The 18,624-nt window shown below is 42.9% G+C and overlaps 1 protein-coding gene across 4 annotated transcripts in view; it reads right to left on the bottom strand.

Annotated features, from left to right (window-relative positions):
* POU6F1 (POU class 6 homeobox 1) overlaps positions 1-18,115 on the bottom strand; it is a 36,668-nt gene extending 18,553 nt beyond the window's left edge. Inside the window, exons 1-2 of one of the 4 annotated variants that reach the window (XM_044443157.1) lie at positions 17,796-18,115; positions 9,857-9,971 (exon numbers count right to left, since the gene is read on the bottom strand). The gene's annotated coding sequence lies outside the window, so the exon portion shown is untranslated. Of the gene's footprint in view, positions 1-8,135; positions 8,186-9,856; positions 9,972-17,795 lie in introns of those variants that run through there. The other 3 variants (XM_044443155.1, XM_044443156.1, XM_044443158.1) reach the window with 3 other exon arrangements.
* Positions 18,116-18,624: the final 509 nt, after the last annotated feature.

Genomic DNA, 18,624 nt, shown 5'->3' with positions numbered 1-18,624 from the left:
TCTGCAATGATCTTGGAGTCCAGGAAAATAAAATCTGTCACTACCTCCATTTCTTCCCCATCTATTAGCCAGGAAGTGAGAGGGCCGGATGCCATGATCTTAGTTTTCTTAATGTTGAGTTTCAAGCCAACTTTTGCACTTTCCTCCTTCACCTGCATCAAGAGGCTCTTTAGTTCCTCTTCACTTTCTGCCATTAGAGTGGTATCATCTGCATATCTGAAGTTGTTGCTATTTCTCCCAGTCTTTTGCGCATTCATCTGATTCTTTTGTATTCTGAAAACACGTTCTCTAAAAATATGCATTTCTGTAAAAAAACTCTTAATTCTTAATTCCAACTGGTGATTCATCTAGCCCCGCCTTTCTCATGATGTGCTCTGCATATACGTTAAATAGGCAGGGCGACAGTATACAGCCTTGCCAAACTCCTTTCTCAATTTTGAACCAATCAGTGGTTCCATGTCCAGTTCTCACTGTTGCTTCTTGAGCCACATATAGGTTTCTCAAGGGACAAATAAAATGAGCTGGTACTCCCATCTCTTTAAGAACATGCCACAATTTGTTGTGATCCACACAATCAAAGGCTTTAGCATAGTCAATGAAGCAGAAGTAGATGTTTTTCCGGAACTCCCTAGCTTTCTCCATGATCCAGCGTATGTTGGCAATTTGATCTCTAGTTCCTCTCCCTCTTTGAAATCCTACCTGTACTTCTGGTAGTTCTCGGTCCACATACTGCTGGAGCCTAGCTTGTAGGATTTTGAGCATAACTTTGCTAGTGTGTGAAATGAGTGCAATGGTGCGGTAGTTTGAACATTCTTTGGCACTGCCCTTCTTTGGGATGGGAATGTAAACTGACCTTTTCCAATCCCGTGGCCACTGTTGAGTTTTCCAGGTTTGCTGGCATATTGAGTGTAGCACTTTTACTGCATCGTCTTTTAAGATTTTGAATAGCTCAGCTGGAATACTGCCTCCTCCACTAGCTTTGTTGTTGCTCAGACTTCCACTTGACTTCACATTCCAGGATGTCTGGCTCGAGGTAGCCAGCTCATTTTTGCAAGCCCACATCGTCCGCCCCTTCCTCCCATTCTTCCGTCACAGTTTCTTAGAAATAACATGCCACACCTCCTAGCTCTCTCTGCGTGTCTGGTTAAGTCATGCTTCAATCCTACAAACTGTCTTAACCCCTGGCCAACTGTTAACTGGGACCCTTTTTTGAACTGATCATGTCCTATAATGGTTACTTACACAGCACCAAAACACCTGCACAAAATTCAGTAATGCCAATGTATATGTTTTGGTGCAAATTTAGAGATAACTGTCATAGCTTAATTAGAGATACAGCACAGTGAGGAAGACGGTGACGAGCTGACTTGTTCCCCGCCTGCTCAGGAGGCTGTCCAGGGTCTTCCTTCACTTCAAGAGCTCTAATAGAGCCTCTCTCTCAGTTCACGCTGAAGACCGTCTCAGCTCAGGAGAAAATGGCAGGTGCAAAAGGCATGTGTGTACAGGGTGTCTCTGGGACCAAGGGCCATGTTTAGGCCTAGACAAAACGCCTCACAGAATCAAAACTATGAGAAGGGGCCTTGCAAGTTTGATGCAGGAAATCTACTGGACCACCCAACAGGTGGCTATCCAGCCATTTTGTGAGGATTTGTAGCAAGGGAAAGTTCACCCTCTGCACTAATCAGTTCCATGGTCAAATTATTCTGTCATTTGCTAAATATCCAACCAAAATCTACCCTCCTGTAACACAAGCCCTCTGAGGTAGCAGAGAAAATGTCTTTTACCCTCTCACATGTGGCAGCATTTTGGATGTTTGAAGGGTGCTATCCACTCCCCCCACCGCCCAAAAAAAAAAAAAAAATCTTTCTCAGGCTAAACACAACCAGTTCCTTCCCTTCCTCAAAGAACTTGTTGTCCATAACCCCTGATCATTTTTGTTCCCCTCTTCTGGACTGATAGGGATGAAAGGATGATTTGAAACAAGGAAACAGGAAGAGTAAAAATGTAACAAGGAACATTCATTTGCCAAAAGGAGGAGGGGGTGGGATCAGATAGCAGTAGGAAACAGAGAGAGGGAAATGTAACAAAGCTTTGGGGGAGGGCGCCAGGATCAGAGAGTATGAGGGAATTTGCACTTAAACAAGATAGCAGGACCCTTGCTCAATCACCTCATGACTATTAACTAACACACCCTGCATAGGAAATAAGCTCATTATAATTCACATGGGAGGGATGAAATGGGAGGGAAGAACAGGTATTGGAGCAGCACGGAATAGGCAGACAGAAAAGACTGTAACCTCTCAGTACCCTAGCCAATGAGGGAAAAGGAGGAGGGAAGAAGCCGACAGGGAAAGGTAATAAAAATGGGATGTGGACATGTGCTTGGAGTTGGCAAGGGGAAGGAAACCCTTTGATTCCCTTTACTGCAATAAAGTTTCAAAAAAGAACTCACTGCTGCCTGGTGCATTTGCTCTTTCAAGGGAGAGGAAAGAGTGTTACTAACATGGACTACTAGAGAATTGGTTTTTAAAGTGCAGTGCCCAGAACCAGAAAAAAGAACTCCAGATGAAGTCTAGCTAGTACAGAAAAAATGAAACTATTATTTCCCATTGCTTGGAAATGAAAACTCTTAAGATCCGCTTAAAATTATGCCAGATTTGCAGCTGCCAGCATACTACTAAACAGCTTGTATTTTTTTCATCATCCTTATGAAGAAAAAGAGTCCCATTTCCTTCCCCTTCCTTTGAATATACCTGGAAACACCCTTTTTGTTGCTCTTAGCATCCCTCAGCAGCCGCCACTCATTCTGAGCTCTAGCTTTCCTGACTGTAGCTCATTTGCACTCACCCTTGGTTCCTGGTCCTTCCTTCCTTATCTTACAGTATTCGGAAGGCACTATTTGCAACAACTAGCAGCATATTTCTGCTAGCCAGGCCTTCCCTGAATGAGTGTGCCAACCAGCCAATTGCTTGGCAATTATGAGTTGTAGCGGTTTTAATTGGTTTTAATGTTTTATTCATGTTTATATTAATGTTTTGACAATTATTAAGCATTTTAATTGCATTGCAATGAATATCATAATTATTTTATTTTTATAATTTTCTTGTAAAACCATTTAGAGATACTATTAAATATGGATTTCTTTATTATAGATACATCCCACCCTCCCTTCTCCTGCAAGGAACCTAAGGCAGCCTACAGAATAATCCTCTTCCTCCTCTCCGCTGTATCTTCACAACTCCATGAGCAAGGTTCAGAGTCCATGACTGGTCCAAAGTCTTTCAATGAGGTGAAAGATTGGTGGCACTAGCTCCTAAGGCCCTAGTTCAACACTCTTAAGCACTAAGAAACACTGCCCTATCTTGTAAATAAATCTTATGCCTTTAATTTTCAGCTCTTCACTAAGCTTTTGAGCAGTCACATTTTGTTTTAAACATCTTGCCTTTCCTCTCTTCCTATAATTGTTTGTGACTGTGACTTTGGGAACTCTTCCTTCAGGAACCCCTTCTGTCCCCCTCCCCAGCCCCCGGTTGGGTTCCTTTCCTAGTGACTAGAAGTATCTACAGAATCCTAACAAGCATTTATCTGAGCCCATTAACTTTCCTGAAATCCAAGGTACATGCTTGACTTTGTTCATCTGTCATTTTCTATAAGAACATGAATTACAGCACTACAGAGTCTCTTTGTATGAAAGTTCCTGCTACTTCAATTTTATTGTCAACTCTTACCTATTGGTTAAGATCAAATCAAGCACAGCTGATCAACCCTTTCGAAAGAGGAAGTTTGCCAGCAAGACATGTCAGGAATATTTTGGGGATTTCATGTTCAAGTGAGTCTGTTTTCCACAAAGTATCAGTGTAGCTGAAGCCCATTCTTGCCTCTGGAAATGGACTGGACAGTGATTGCCTGCCCCTTCGATAGAGCATGGGATCGTGTGAAAGCACCACTTCCTTGAGTCAGTGATACTGTTGTTCACTGGACTAAGTCAAAGTACTTGCAAAAATCCGCAAGGTGGGAAATCATGCAGGTTCAGGTATGCCAGCTATTCCCTCTTTAATAGCTTTTCTGCTGCAAACCATTCTAAGAAAGTAGATCACCCTAAAGTGTTTTTTCAAGAGGTATGTACAACAGATGGCCTGTCAGGGTCTGGATACTTCCAACACAGGACTGGAATGCCTGCTACTCTGAGTGAGGCCAAAGAAAGATTTCTTCTCAACTTCAAGAGGCTATTACAAGATTTGGCAACAGATGTAAAGGGACCGGATTATCCAGTGCCACATTTCCTGGAACATCTAGGCCAGCCTTCCCCAACCAGGTGGCCTTCAGTGGCATTTGGACCACAACTTCCAGAATTCCCAAACAGCGGGGCCATTATAGGACTATCTTCCACCAACACGTGCCCTGTCTAGCAGCAAGGATTATGCTGTTGATTAAGCTGCAGAGATCATGTAATTCCTCAGAAAAGGGAATGTGATCATGTGAGCCCGATTTGCCAGTTCACGGTCATGGTCAAAGGCAGGCAAAGGTTGATCATTCAGGCTGATCTATAGCATATGTAGACATTTAAAGAAGTCTTACCACCTGGAACCCAGACGCTCCAGCTTAGGTAATATAGTCTTTGTTATCATCCATATTTCTTTTTAAATCTCCATTTTGGATTTTATTTCCTTGTCAGCCTCAATTAATTAGGGGGTGGTGATGGAAATGCCTCTTATTGAGAGACCTAAACAAGTTCCTCTTAAAGTTTTTTATTACCTCACTGGGTCACGTACTGTCCCTTTACTGCCCTGTGGAAAGGTAATTGCCTTTATAAGAGTATTATGCATATTTTATAAGACATGTCTCTGTGATGCACTTAGCCAGCTTGCCTGGATGACATTCAAATCTACTTGATGCATGCAGGAAAGCATTCTTATTTATGCAACTAAATATGAGTCCACAGCCACTGAACACATCAAAATACTGAGAACAGTAACTTGGGTCCATAAGGTCAGAGACTAGGTTATCCGTAAAGTCATACAATCTGTGTTTCTTCTGACTTCCAATTAGAATGCATTTCATTAGCCCCTTTTCCATTTTCCCCAATGCCCATGTTTTAGAAATACCTCATCACAATATTGTAGCATTCTCCAACTGGCTACTCCTCTCCACCTGTTACCCCTGTCCAGCTCAAGAGCAGAGAACTGTTGTCTATTATGCTGTTCTTAGTTCTGTTCTTCACAGATCAGTTTCCTGTTCTGTATGTATGGCTGCCTTTCTTTCGTTTTCGGTGTGTATGGAATGTTTATTATTTTTAAGACAGAAAATTCCATTATGTGAGTCCTCACCCACAATTTGAAGCAGTATTATGCAGAAGCAATTTTACCATCTCATCTGCTATTTGTAAGACCTGGGACCTACATGTGCAGCATTATTACAGTGTGAATCTATAAAACTACAAAGCAATGGCCCTCAAGGCTCACTTAGCTCACCTTCAGCCACTTCAGACAAGCTGTTAAAAATACGCATGTAGGCTCTCTACTGCATCTTTATACCTTCCATTTCTTGTATGAAGGATATCTACCAAGGAAGTGTGTTTTATGAAATAACTTGCTACTCTTTCCCTTTGCAGCACCCACACAGGTTGACCTTCTTTAAGTGGCTTTGGGATGAACAGTAAGGATAGGAAAGCAAAAGTGCATCGAGTTACTAATCCTATAACAACTATACTTTTGAAGAAAGGCACATTCTAATCACCCCTGAACTCAAAGCAATGCAATCTTATTTTAATTACTTAGACTTCTCCATTATGTACCCCACCACTGCACACACAGTATTATTACAAAATATGCATATTATTATATCAGTTTGTATTGCTTCTTATATCATAAAATTATTATATGTGTGATCATCATCATCAATTTGTAAACCATTTTTTCTTTTAAAAGGAAGCCTAAAGCAACTAACAATATTGTGCAAAAACATTCTGTTACACTGGCAGCAAATACAATGTCTAAAGGTTTACAGAGGTTCACTGGTATAAACTTCACTTACTCCGAAACTGAGTGCATGACAGATCACCCTACTCAAGTGACTGCTCAAGGTCTCTGCCCAGATGCATTTTCTCAATACTTGTACTGCATAAACAATTCCCCTTTTTCCATTTTTTGCAACTACAACTTCACCCCCAGCTGTTGCAGTGGCAGATAGGAAATTCAGCATATGACCCATGCAAGCCCTCTAAGGTCCACTTTGTCAATTGCCAAACACCCTGAAATGTCAGCAGGTACTCCAAGGGAGTGCTAGACTCCAAGCCATCTTCATGAGGGCAGAGAGGGTGGAAAAGATGGCCTGAGGCAGTCTTCAAGGCCTGCACTACCACAGAAGGCTACGATCTGCTGTTGCTGGAAGAAATATGTTATCTGCACAGGAGCTGTCCAATTCCTGTAGAACTTGTAGCTGGCTGTCTGCTTTGCTTTATTGTCTGAGGTCTCTGGCAATTCTAGCATGGACCTCTGCGTTCACTTACCACTGCGTACCACAAACTGCTTTTGCACAGTTCTGTTTCTCCCCTTGTAAATTTGAACTGGCCAAGATAGGACAGCAACAATTATGTGAAAGTGCTGAGAATTCTGTTAGTAATCCAGCACCTTGCACAGTGCTGTAGCTCCCAGGGCTCTCTTGAGAAAGGGAATGTTGATTAGAGAGGTTTATGTCTGTACTGTAGATATATCCTGGTGTGGAGAAGAAAAATGAAGCCATCCTTCTCATGGAGTTTTTCTCTACCCATTCTCTCTATTTTGCTGCAGTAAAACAGCCAATGAAAGAACTACTTTTAGAACATGATAGTGACTATGGAAGCGTGAAGATAGCTACAGTATAATGTTCACACTAAGATATTTATCATTTGCAAAGAGCCTCAGATCTTTTCAGGCCCTCCCTGTGGGACAGAGTCAAGCAGAGAGCTATTTTTCGATGCTGTGCAGAGACCAATTAGCAGGAGAGGCTATTAAAATAGACATTTCATAATGTCAAGCTCTGTGCATGTTCTGCGGCTCGCAAGTGGGCTGGATCTCATTTAGCAGACATTCCTCTGGCTTGTAGTAGCATTTTTGTTTTGCTTCTTCACACATTTTTGCAATTAATGGGACAAATAATTTTGCCCAGATGGCAATGTTAAATGCGCACTGCAAGAAAAACAGCCATTTCACAGCAGATGGTGACAAAGAAATGAAATGCGCAAAATAGAAAAAAGAAAAGGGAGAGGATGATTTGCAACACTTCAAGCCTCACGGTGAATATAATTACCAAGTTTAATTACAAGTGCAGATGAGTCAGAAATATAACTGTCCCAGATACTATTCCAGAGGGAATCTTATCCTGAACATGGCACAGGTGAGAAGCAGAAAACCTGCAGAGATTCCCTCACTTATCATCTGAAAACTGTCAGGTTTAACCAGTGTCCCAGATCTTTTTAATTCCTAAGTGAACTGGCCTGTGTCTATGCAGAAATTCTTTCCAGGCTAGAAAATGATACATTTCAAGGCAGCTGAAAATAGCCTGAGAGGCATCACTTCCTCTGACTGTGTTCCTCAAGTAACATGTGAAAGGACAACTCTCTATGCGGGAAGACTTTGCCTGGCTCCCCACAGATGAAATGCAAACGTTCCCTCTTTGCAGTGCAAAAACAGGGTGCCACTTGTAAGTCTTCCCTTGCCCTTTTGGGTATGAAGCAATGCCGGTCTTTCAATAGCATGTAGGAGTTCTTGAACTCATTCAGTTCCGGTGAGGAGTCGACCTGTGCATCATTACCCTGGCCTGATCAAATAAGGGAACTGCAGGATAACTAGCCAGACCAAGGTTCATCCTTACAGCAATTTCTGGGGCATGCTGGCAAAGAAGAACTGTTTACTTCTGCCTTGGCAGGATTCCCACCTGCCAGCGATGTTAGGGAGCATTTCCAACATGGCAGATGACTTCAATACTTTGAGAGTTTTCCAGGACTGAAACCCATTGCAGCTGCACTAGGAACCGCAGCCTTGAAAGGAGAAGTCTGCATGCTCTAACTTAAAGAAAGCCCTTCTTTCCTAAAGAGCTGCACTGCAAGGCTTTCCTCTGCCCCACTCACACACCAGCAGTCTTGCCCATTTCCTTACCTCAAATGGAGTCTGGGTGGGAAGCAAGGTTGTTGGAAGTTTTACCTGTAACACCTTTTCCAAAGCTTTTCAAGAGCCAATATCATCCCTAGATCTGGAGATGCCAACATCATAGTTATGGAAATTGTAAGCATGTGTCTATGCCATTAGCACTTTTAGATTTTTTTAAACTTGTTTGGGGCTGTGAGTATTTGTAGCTATTTTATTTTAGTGTGTTCTTATTTTTATTGGATTCTCCCTTAAATTTCCATTAAAAAGGTTATACATTTTGGGGGTAAAAGGAGAAGAATTCAAAGCCATGGCAGTGGGGTGTAACCCTTAGTTATATTTGTACCTGCTACCTCTGTCAAGTACATAGTTTTAAGAAGTCCTAGTTTTGCTACTGCAACTCTTTTGCAAATTGGAGATGTTTGATGGGGAGGAAGCATAACACTTTGTAGGGCAATGAGGCAAGATGAAGTAGAATTGGTAACAACATTGGGAGAAGAAGTCTCAATAAATTGCTCCTATCATGGCTGCAAAAATTCAGTTGCAGGATTTTTAAAATGAGAATGCTATTAAAAATTCTCTTAGATGCTGTTGGATGCAGAAAAATTTGGGGGGGGGATGCAAAAGTACTGAAGTTTGCACTTTCATTGCCTTTAAAATTCAACAGGTAGGCTTAAGGAACAGTTTTTAAAGCACCCTTCAAAGTCAAACTTTGAGAAGCAAAATTTTATTTGTTAAACTGGTGATTCAAGTGTTGCAAGCTGTTACAATAAAATATGTCAGAGATGCAATGTGCATAATACAGTACTCCAAGCAACATATACAAGCAATATAACTCCTGACAGCTCACACAATTTAACATTTTATATCAATTTTAGTTTAAAATTTATTTTAAGCATTTCACACATAAAATTTAAAATACTATCACATTTAAAAATATAAATTTATTTTGAATATCAATATATATTTAACTTTTAAAATATTTTCAACTAGGATTTTTAAACTAATTTATAATATTTTAAATTTATATAAAAATTTATCAACCAATTGTACTAGTGGGATCATTTTTCTCAATTATCTTTTTAAATTTTCATCCGTAAGTTCAGAAGTGTGGGTGAGATTTAATTTCAACTTCACTAAGTTTGTTTCCTCCTCATCGGTGGGGGCCTCTGCAGATGCTCTGGGATGCACCTGTGGCATTCCTACTGTGGTAGAAATCTGAACGCCACCCCATAGGGCTTTTCCTGGCTCTACTCCTTGCTCCTGTAGGTTGTTCATCTGCCCATTCTGAACAATCATCAAGCAATTTCATACATGAAGAGACGGATAAAACAAGAATGTACAACAAGTATGTACAGCAGGGCTACAACCTTTAAGAAAAATATTGGTTCTAGCTGATTGATCTGTAGATTTATCTTTTAATCAGAGAAACTGAGATCAAACAGCACACCTGTCAATTTCTGAAACTCTCCATCTGTGAGTGCCTGAAACTGATCTCATACATTCTGAAGTATCAGCAGGTATTTATAAGTATGTGGTAGGGATTTACTTTAAAGCTGAATATTTATCAGATATTGTTATTCTGCACAGTACTAACCACATGAACATGGTAAACAAAAACAAAACAGAACAGAAAAAACCTCAAAGTAAAACTTTGTTATGATTAGCTATAAAAATAAACAGAACAGATTGAAAACCTAGCAAGTTCTGCTATTGCAGTCCTTGGATCATACCTGGCTACTCCCCAATATTCTCAGTTTCTAATCTTATGCAAGATGACTCATTCTCATTCCTGGAAAGACTGTGTTGCGATGGGTTAGTTAACAAAGACCTCTGTTGGCTGATTCTCTGGAAAAAACATTTACAAAACATAAGGACAGATACAAGAACATTTGTGTAAAGCTGTATGGAGAAAAAAAAAAAAGTCCAGCCCAAAGCTATAAAGTAAGCTGTCATCAGATCTAGCAACTTGGCTCAAGTATTAGGCTGTTCGTAAAACAAAACTAAATGGCTAATAATAACTGATAATTGAACCAGACATATATGGATGGTAAGAAAGCTGCCTGCAAAGAACTTGGAATGTTTCACTAGGCTTCTAGTTCAGCATAAGCAAGGGGAACAACATTCCATGTTTACAGTCAACATGCAAGTTCTATTAAATATACTCCTTACCCACAACCCAGAAAAGTAAGTAGACAAGGTATTTCTACTAGAAGATGTATGACAGAATCATAAGAAATTTCATTCAACATTTCCCATTCAATCCTAGTTTTAACCTTTAGTTTTTTATTTTTAACATCCCAGAGGTATGCAACATTGCTTTCCATTCTAGACACGGGCTTTTCCCCCAGAGAATCAGATCAGCAGATGTATTAAAGGAACAAGAAAGGACTTAATAACTCACTGAGACATATCAGTTAAGTTTAGGCCAAACCTGAAGTTTGAATGAGATGAGTAAACCTTCACAGTCCAGAGACAGGGAAAGACTTTGGGAGACTGTGTTTAAGAGCCTAGAATTCTGTGCCAAATATCCCAGATTGTGTAGCAAGAAAACACAAATTCTGTAACTAGAGATGGGAAGAACTGCACCTATGTTTTCCATTTTGAAGAATTTAGACTTGGAGGCAGAGTCATTGTAGCAATTATGGTGATCAAAACTAATGAAGGTGAGTGGCTACTGAGACCTAAAAAACCCCACCTATAGGCCCAACTTAACTAACATATATAGACTTGGATTTCTCATCTGACTCTTTCTGGATTCCAAATCTGTGACAAAAATAGGCCACCATCATTCAGTTCTCCTGCCTCACCCCCGCTCCTATAATCATGAAGACTAGAAACTCATAGATTATTTTGCTTTTGATTATGAACACTGAGGTTCTTAGCACTCCAGATTCTGCTCAGGAATCTAAATTCTATATTGCTCAAGAAAATTAGCCATGCTGCTGATTCACAGATAATCTGCTTATTTTCATTTCATGTTCAAGACAATTTGAGAAATTAAACTGAACTTTTATAATTTCCACAAATCTCTCCTTTACCATGTCTATTCAGATTATAATTTCTTCATACTGTGTATTACAGGGCTCAATAAATCATGGCCATTTAACAACCCATCTCTGGACCCCCTGGGCCTGTTCACATGACATGACAACCTACCATAGGTTATCTAAGCCACAGTGAGGCTGTGTGCAGCTGCCATTTTTATATGCAGCCCCCACTTGGAATTGTTGTCATTTGAACCTGATGAATTTGAGTTATACCAGGTATAAACAGTCCTCAGGTAATCTATGGTCTGTTTTAAGGTTATGCAAAAGTTGTCTAATCCTCATACAACCCATACTCACTACTTCTGCATGACAGAATAATCTTCAAGTAGGTGTTGAATATACCACATGGGACGCATGGGCACTAAGACTCATCCAAGCTTGGTCATTATAAAGAAATAGGTTCTAATGGATTTAGAACGGGAGTGTCTGTTCTATCATATTATAACATGGTGTTACCTACCTTGAAATGGTAGGTAGTCCTGCACAGACTAAAGACTAAGATAATAGATTATACTACTATGACAAGAGGAGAGAATTTTCTACATCACAGAGAAAATAAGGTTCTTTGCCACAAAGAGTATATTGAGATCTTTTGAATTCTAGACTTGGGCATTTGGAGCACATGTCTGCTCAGATGTTTACCTAGGTAAATGTGTATTGGAAACATCAGGAACATCTCCCATTTGGTCTACAAGCAACTGAAGTTTCCCCATGTGGATTAAAACTTACCTAAGCACAATAATAAAGCATAATTTCATTTAGTAGCACATACATTCCTATTAATTCTGATATATATACTTAGAAAAGGAACAGGAACATCTAATTTTTAGGAGACATTTAGTAGCCTCCTGCCTTTCAGCAAAGCAGAATGCATAGAATCAAATCAAAGTTTTTACTGTAATTATTGCAAAGGATTATTTTGAGAGGCAAGCAAGATTGCATGATTTCTGCTTTATAAAGCAAAAAGGAATTATTTACCAGGCTTCTCTCTTTCAGCAAGCCAAAAGCAGTATAATAAAATCTCAAGAGTCTTTACTGGCTTTTCCCACTTCAAAACAGACACCTACTGTATAAAAGTGGTTAAAGAAGAGAATGAGGCACATTTGTGATGGTAATTTTATGAAAATGTATCTGTTTTGTTCTGATTATTTCAGGCATAAGGACATTTGTTCAATTTTGCAGCAAAACCTGAAAAAATGGGGAGATAAAAGCTCTTTCTTGATCTCTGGAGACAAGGCATAGAGGGTGGGAGCGAGAGAATGCTTGCAGTGCAGAATGGGAGACAACAAGCTAATGCAACATAACATTAAATGAAGATAATATATTCACGTTCCAGGCTACAGAAAAGAGAAGGTGGAGTCTATAACACTATGGTCTGCCATCCATGATTAACAGGTTTTGAATGTCAATATGCAAATCTGCCATAACTTTCATTTCCTCCCATGTAAATGAGGGGGCTGATCCAAATGTTACTGAACTGAAGCCCTGTTGCATTTAATGGTCTTTTGAATATGCATTTTTCTAAAGGCAGACAGACTCCCACAGGGTCCCTCTTCTTTGCAAATGTACACAGGTTGGAGAATTATCACACTGAGTCACAGACTTTTGGATTTTTTTAAAAAAGTATTGCTCTAGTATGGAATTAGCTATTAAACATTAACTTTTATAAAACAGGAATTGGTTTTAGATGACAATCTCACCCTACGGCGGCAAACTTAATATAAACTAGATATCATATTATCCTAATCTTGCCACAGAAGAAGCAAGAAGCAACCTATTCATAGCCCAAGCAAGAATCAGCGACACTTCAGTGCCAGGTAAGGCTAATCACTGAGGGAGTAGCACTGAGCATGAACCATGTCAAGGACTGGCATGCTGGGGCACTTGCCAAGAGCCCACACCACGCCAGGAGGTCCACTGCAAGAGCCTCTCTCCTCCATCACTGCAACCTGTTTGTGCAGCTGCCTCTCACTCTGGCCCAGTGGTGGTGGTGAGGTCCCTAGCAAGATGATAGCAATGATGAGGAAAAACAGGAGTAGCAACTGGTGACAATGGTGGTGAAATGGTAGACTCACGAAGGGGGGAGCCCATTAAGGGTGTCATGCCCATGGGCCCCCAAAAACCTGGGTGCTGAGTGCAGGACTGAAGACAGGAGAAGCAAAGGGCAATTTCAACCACTACCAGTCCTCCAACTGTTCATTTCCTCCTTTCCAAATCCTCCCTTCCCTCCACTAAGCACATCTTTAAAAGGGTGTAACACCTTGCATTAGAGCTGGGCGGATTCAAAAAAGGGGCAAGGCAAGTTCTTTACCTGAGAAGAACCTCAAAAAACTGGAAGTGAGTTAACATATATTCTTCCTTTTATGCACATGCACCTGGTGGTCATCTGCCCCCATTCCCAACATGCACATACAAGTTGTTGTCTGGGTGGCTCTGAGACCATTGCAGATTTAATCTTCACATTGATCCAGTGAAGTGGGTTAGACTGAGAAACAGTTATTAGCCCAAAGTCTCATGGTGAGTAGCATGGCTGTGGGCATTTTAAGTCAGGGATTCAAAAAGGCACCCCATTCTGACTATACTACACTGGCGCTTTGCACATGCCATCTGTGACACCATCATTTCTATTGAAAACATCACCAACCACCTAGTTCAGTTTGCAAAACCAACATGACATAAAAGATTGTATCCAGAGTAGACTGAAACAAGCAGTGAAGCAATTACCAGATTTCTTTACTTCACACACACACCTTGGATGACATTAACCATATTCAGCCACTGCATCATCAACTAACTGTGGAATGAAATGTAAGCAGCAGTGGCTAGCATGATTAAAGGGCTACAAAGATTGTATTAATTTCCCCCAGTTCCAACACACACAAGTTGTCTGGGTGCCTCTTGAGACAGTCCTTGTCTTTAGGATGAATCTACCTCACAATGTCATTGTGTGATAAAGTGAGTATATCTGCCTTTTATCACTCTTTGGAGGAAAAGCAGGACCCAAAAAAGTTATTAATAAATATGCTGAGATAATGACTTTTCCCAAGTCTCAGGCACAGGGTGCTCCCAGCTGTATTACCTGACATCATTTTAAAGCCTTTTCATCTATGTACAATGAAATCTGAGAACTGGCAGGGTTTAAACCTGAATTATAATACATACAAAATATGTATTTAACCTGCAAGTTCTTTCCAAATCCATGCGTGCACAGCAAAAAAGGACCTACATCCTCTTGTGTTGCATTTCATAACAGTATTTGCACACTTACCTACACTGATTATATTTATGCCATATGAACCAATCCTAACATTAAAAAGTGCAGACTAGTCATTCCCCTATCCCACCACTCACCAGCCCTGAGGAAAATTCAGCTCCCATCTGTCAGTTTAGGAGCAGCTTTTTCCTACCTGAGGCCCTCACTGAGGTGCCTCCCTTCCTATCAGTTTTCCAGCCTAATTCTGCCTATTGTGATAAAGCTGTAGTATTATTCCTGCTGCTGCTGCTATTCTTACATTTATATCCTGCCTTTTTTCCTCCAAGGAACACAAGGCGGCTTCATGATACTCCTCCACTCCATTTTATCCACAAAAGAACTCTGTGAGATAGGTTAAGCTGTAAGTGACTGGCCTAAAGTTATTCAGTGTTCATGCCCATGTGGGGACTAGAACCCAGATCTCCTGAGATCCAGTCCACCACTCTAACCACTAACTGAAAACAGGAGAACTAATTTTTCTGGGGAGAGGCTAGGCTAGAACCTTCCTCCCTAACATCTAGTTTGTGAAGAGCTTTTGTTAGTTTTTGATCTGCATTTATTTATGCCTCCACATTCTGTCTGAAATTGTAGATTCCAGAAGTTTTCCAGGCTCAGGGAGAAACTTTGTCCACTCTGTGACTGAGTTTGTTAAAAAAGAGAGGTGGGGGGGGGGAGGAATTGGGGGAGAGGAAATGAAGGAAGGGCAGACCACAAGATACCCTATCGTGAACTTCATGTTCTCAGAGCTTGAAACCTTCTATGTTAATCTTTGATATGCAAGGATTTAAGCCGATTTAAGGACTAAATGTGACATGGAGGATCCATAATCTGATGGCATGAATCCATTTCAGTTGGCATTCAGGGAAGGTTTAGGACAGAAACAGCTTTGGTTGCCCAGTGTGATGGCCTATGTCATGAAAGAAGCAGGAGAGCATCTCTGTAGATGCGCCCTTCTTTTGGAAGCTTTCATAGCACTATTCACTGTGGTATTCTTCTGAGGTGACTGTCTGAGCTGGGAGTGGGGTAGGTACTGCATTGCAATGGTTCTGCTCCTACTTGGATGGCTATCTCCTGAGGGAGGTGCTTCAGAAATACAACTCTACGCCATGAATTCTCCAGCATGAAGCTCCCCAGGGATTGGTTCTGTCTCCCATACTGTTTAAGGTCTACACGAAGCTGCTGAGTGGGAAAATCTGGAGTTTTGTAGTATTGCCCTTGAAGACTGTTCAGAGGCTGCAGCCGGTACAAAATACAGCAGTCACAATAATAACTGGGACCAGAAAGTTTGAGCATTTAACACCCATTCTGGCCTGCTTGCTTTCTGTCTGAGGCTGGTTCAAAGTGTTGGTTTTAACCTATACAGCCTTAAATGGCTTAGGAGCACAACACCTGTTGGAGTGCTTCTCTTGACCTAAATCTACCCATTATGGCCAATAGCTGAGGTCTTCCTCCAAGGGCCAGCTTTGAGGGAGGCTAAGATGGTAACAACAAGGAAGAGGGCCTCCTCAGTGGCACCCACCCCGTTAGGGAATACTCTCACCACTAAGGCCCACTTGATACCAACTTTGCCATCCTTTTGGTGCCAGATTAAAACTACCCACTATGCTGCGCTATTTAATGGCTTTAAATGTCCAGGGGGTAGGGCTTACACCAGCTGTTTTTCTAGTTTTGTTTTAATTGTTCACTTTGTTTTACATATTGTTTTATATTACATTTATGCTGCTTTTTTGTACACTATGGTGTTGTATAAATTTTTGTCCCCCCCCCCCGCTTTGGCTATTTGGTCAATATAGAAATGAAATAATTAAAATTAATCACCACCATTGGATTTTCAGAAATCAAAGCCGGCATGAGAGAAAAACTGGACGGCAACCGTAGCGTTGGGAACAAAGTGAGGCCTACCTCTTCCCTCCATGCCCTTCCTCCAAATTTAAACCATTTCACTGAAGTTTTTCTTCAACTCGGTTCCTCTAGAGTGCCAGAGGGCATTCGGTCGGCTTCCTCACGGCAGGCGAGCTGAGCCGTCCTTCCGGAGTGCTCTTATTACTTATGTATTTAGGGCCGGGCTCTGCCACGGAAAAGAGCCTGCAGGGCTCCGCTTTGGCTCAAATTAAGCCCTGCCCAGTTTTCCACTTTCCCGCGCTGAGGCGAAGCCTTCGCTCCGGGTTCTCGCCGCTGCTTTCCTTCCTCACGCCTACCCCACCTGCCCTTTTCGGGGCTGCCTTTAGTTCCGCTTCCCCGCCCCGGCCCCTTTCCCACACACCGTAGCCCTCTTGACCTCGCCAGCACTTGGAATCCAGTTTTGTTCGAGGTGGCCTCCGAAAGACTTCCCACTCTCCCGCTCCAGTTTGAACACCACTTAGGGGTGCCTCTCCGCGACGAAGCTGGCTTTTTCCTCAGCTTCTTGTCTTGCAATCCTTTTCGCGGCTCAGCCCGCACCGGCCAGCCTCTCACCCATCGACGCCTCGAGCCCCCTTCCCCATGCCCATCTTTCCAGCTCCAGAAATCGCCCCGCGGGCTGTACTCCGTGGCTCCCACACGCTCTGCGCATCAGCCCTTTGCGAGGCTGGTCTCAACCTCCCTTCAGGTCGCTCCCTCAGCCCAGAGCATTTCACGAGGCTCCCGCTATTCACGGCGCCCCCAGTTTTGCTGCTTCTCATCCCACCGCGGCTTGGCATCCCAGTTCCAAGCCTCGTTCCTTGAAGCGCGCGCGCACACACAGTCTCCTCCCCGCGGGGCTCCCTCCGTATCCCCGCTTTGCTCCTGCACCTCGCTCACCTCCACCCCTAGGGGCCAGCCCCATCCTCTTCCTCCCGCAACCTATTTCCCAGCACGATCCCCCACCGTCGCCACCTCCTTTCCGCTCTCAGCCAGCCCCAGCCAGGCTCCGGCTTCCAGCCGCCTAATCACCTTCTAAGCCACTTCTGTCTAAACAAACCCTTTAGATTTCAGGTCTCCCCCCGAGACCCGCTTCCTCTCTCCTACGGACCCCACCTGCTCCAAATTCACCAGTTACTCGAACCAGTTTCTCTCCCACCTTTTCCCCTCCTCCCGCAGCCCGCTTTCGCCCCCAAACTGCCACCCGTGCTCTGAGATCTCCCGATTGCCTTCCGGCAGCTTCAATCGGACGGTCCCCAACAGCATATGGGGTGCCTCCCCCAAGTATTTTTGCGCCCCCAGCTCTGCTTTGACCGTCCAGGGTTGCTCCAGCCCCGTCTCCCCCGTTCCCAAGCGCCCGGGCCCCTGTTTTTTCCCTCTCTATCATAAATATATAAATTATGCTAATTAAGACCATTGCATATTCACCGAACTGGGTCCCCCCCGCCCCCCAGGTCCACGCCACACCGGCCCCGCCGCACCCCCACTCACCGCTGAGCAGCCGGGAGGGACCCGCTCGCCCCCTGCCCGGGCCGGGGCTCCTCCGAGCCGGTCTTTTTCTTTTTTTTTCCTTGGGAATAATTAAAAATTCATCTCACAGCAGCAGGAGCGAAGGTTGCTGCACACACAAAAAGGGGGGCCAGGGAGGCGGCGCTCCCCCCGGGCCCAGCCGGGCTCAAACCCTTGTGCAACCGCTGTTCCCAATGTTTGGCATCAGGCATTCCCCCCAGTTTCAGCCACCCAAGCCCCTGCCCCGCCTGGGGGGAGAACGAGGGGGCAGATTTTGAGACTCGGGATTTTTTAGCTGCTGCGTCATGAACATAATTTATGCAAAGGCCTTTGCCGCATCCTGCAGAGCCCGGAGGAAGCCACTAGGGGGAGCAGAGACAGCCCCTCCCCTCCCTAGTTCGGCTTTCGAACCCCCGCCCCATTTCCCCACCCACAAAGTGCAAAGTAGGTTTACTTGGTGTGACCCGGTTTCTTTGCGATGCCCGAAGGAAAGAAAGGGGGAGTCTATCCAAAGCAAAGACTGCGTGGAACCTTTTGTTGACATGTGTAAGTGCCTCCCCGGTCAGTTTCAAAGTCAACAATTCTTTACAGGCATATCTAATTTCCTTTGCCCGGCAAAATACTTTAGAGAACGTTTGGAATGCAAGACAAGTTGCAATAAATTACAGGGTTTCGTGGCAGCGGGAGGAAAGGTGGGAAATTACATGCCTGCACTTACTTAGCGACTGAAGGTTGCAATCCTATGCACTTAGCTAGGAGTAAGATCCACTGCAACTAGCAGTAAATGTGGCATAGGATTGGACTGCACATG

The sequence above is a fragment of the Varanus komodoensis genome, unplaced genomic scaffold (assembly GCF_004798865.1).
Source record: "Varanus komodoensis strain SLA01 unplaced genomic scaffold, ASM479886v1 scaffold41, whole genome shotgun sequence".
In the NCBI taxonomy this organism is placed as follows: domain Eukaryota; kingdom Metazoa; phylum Chordata; class Lepidosauria; order Squamata; family Varanidae; genus Varanus; species Varanus komodoensis.
This window is presented reverse-complemented; position numbering and strand designations above follow the sequence as displayed.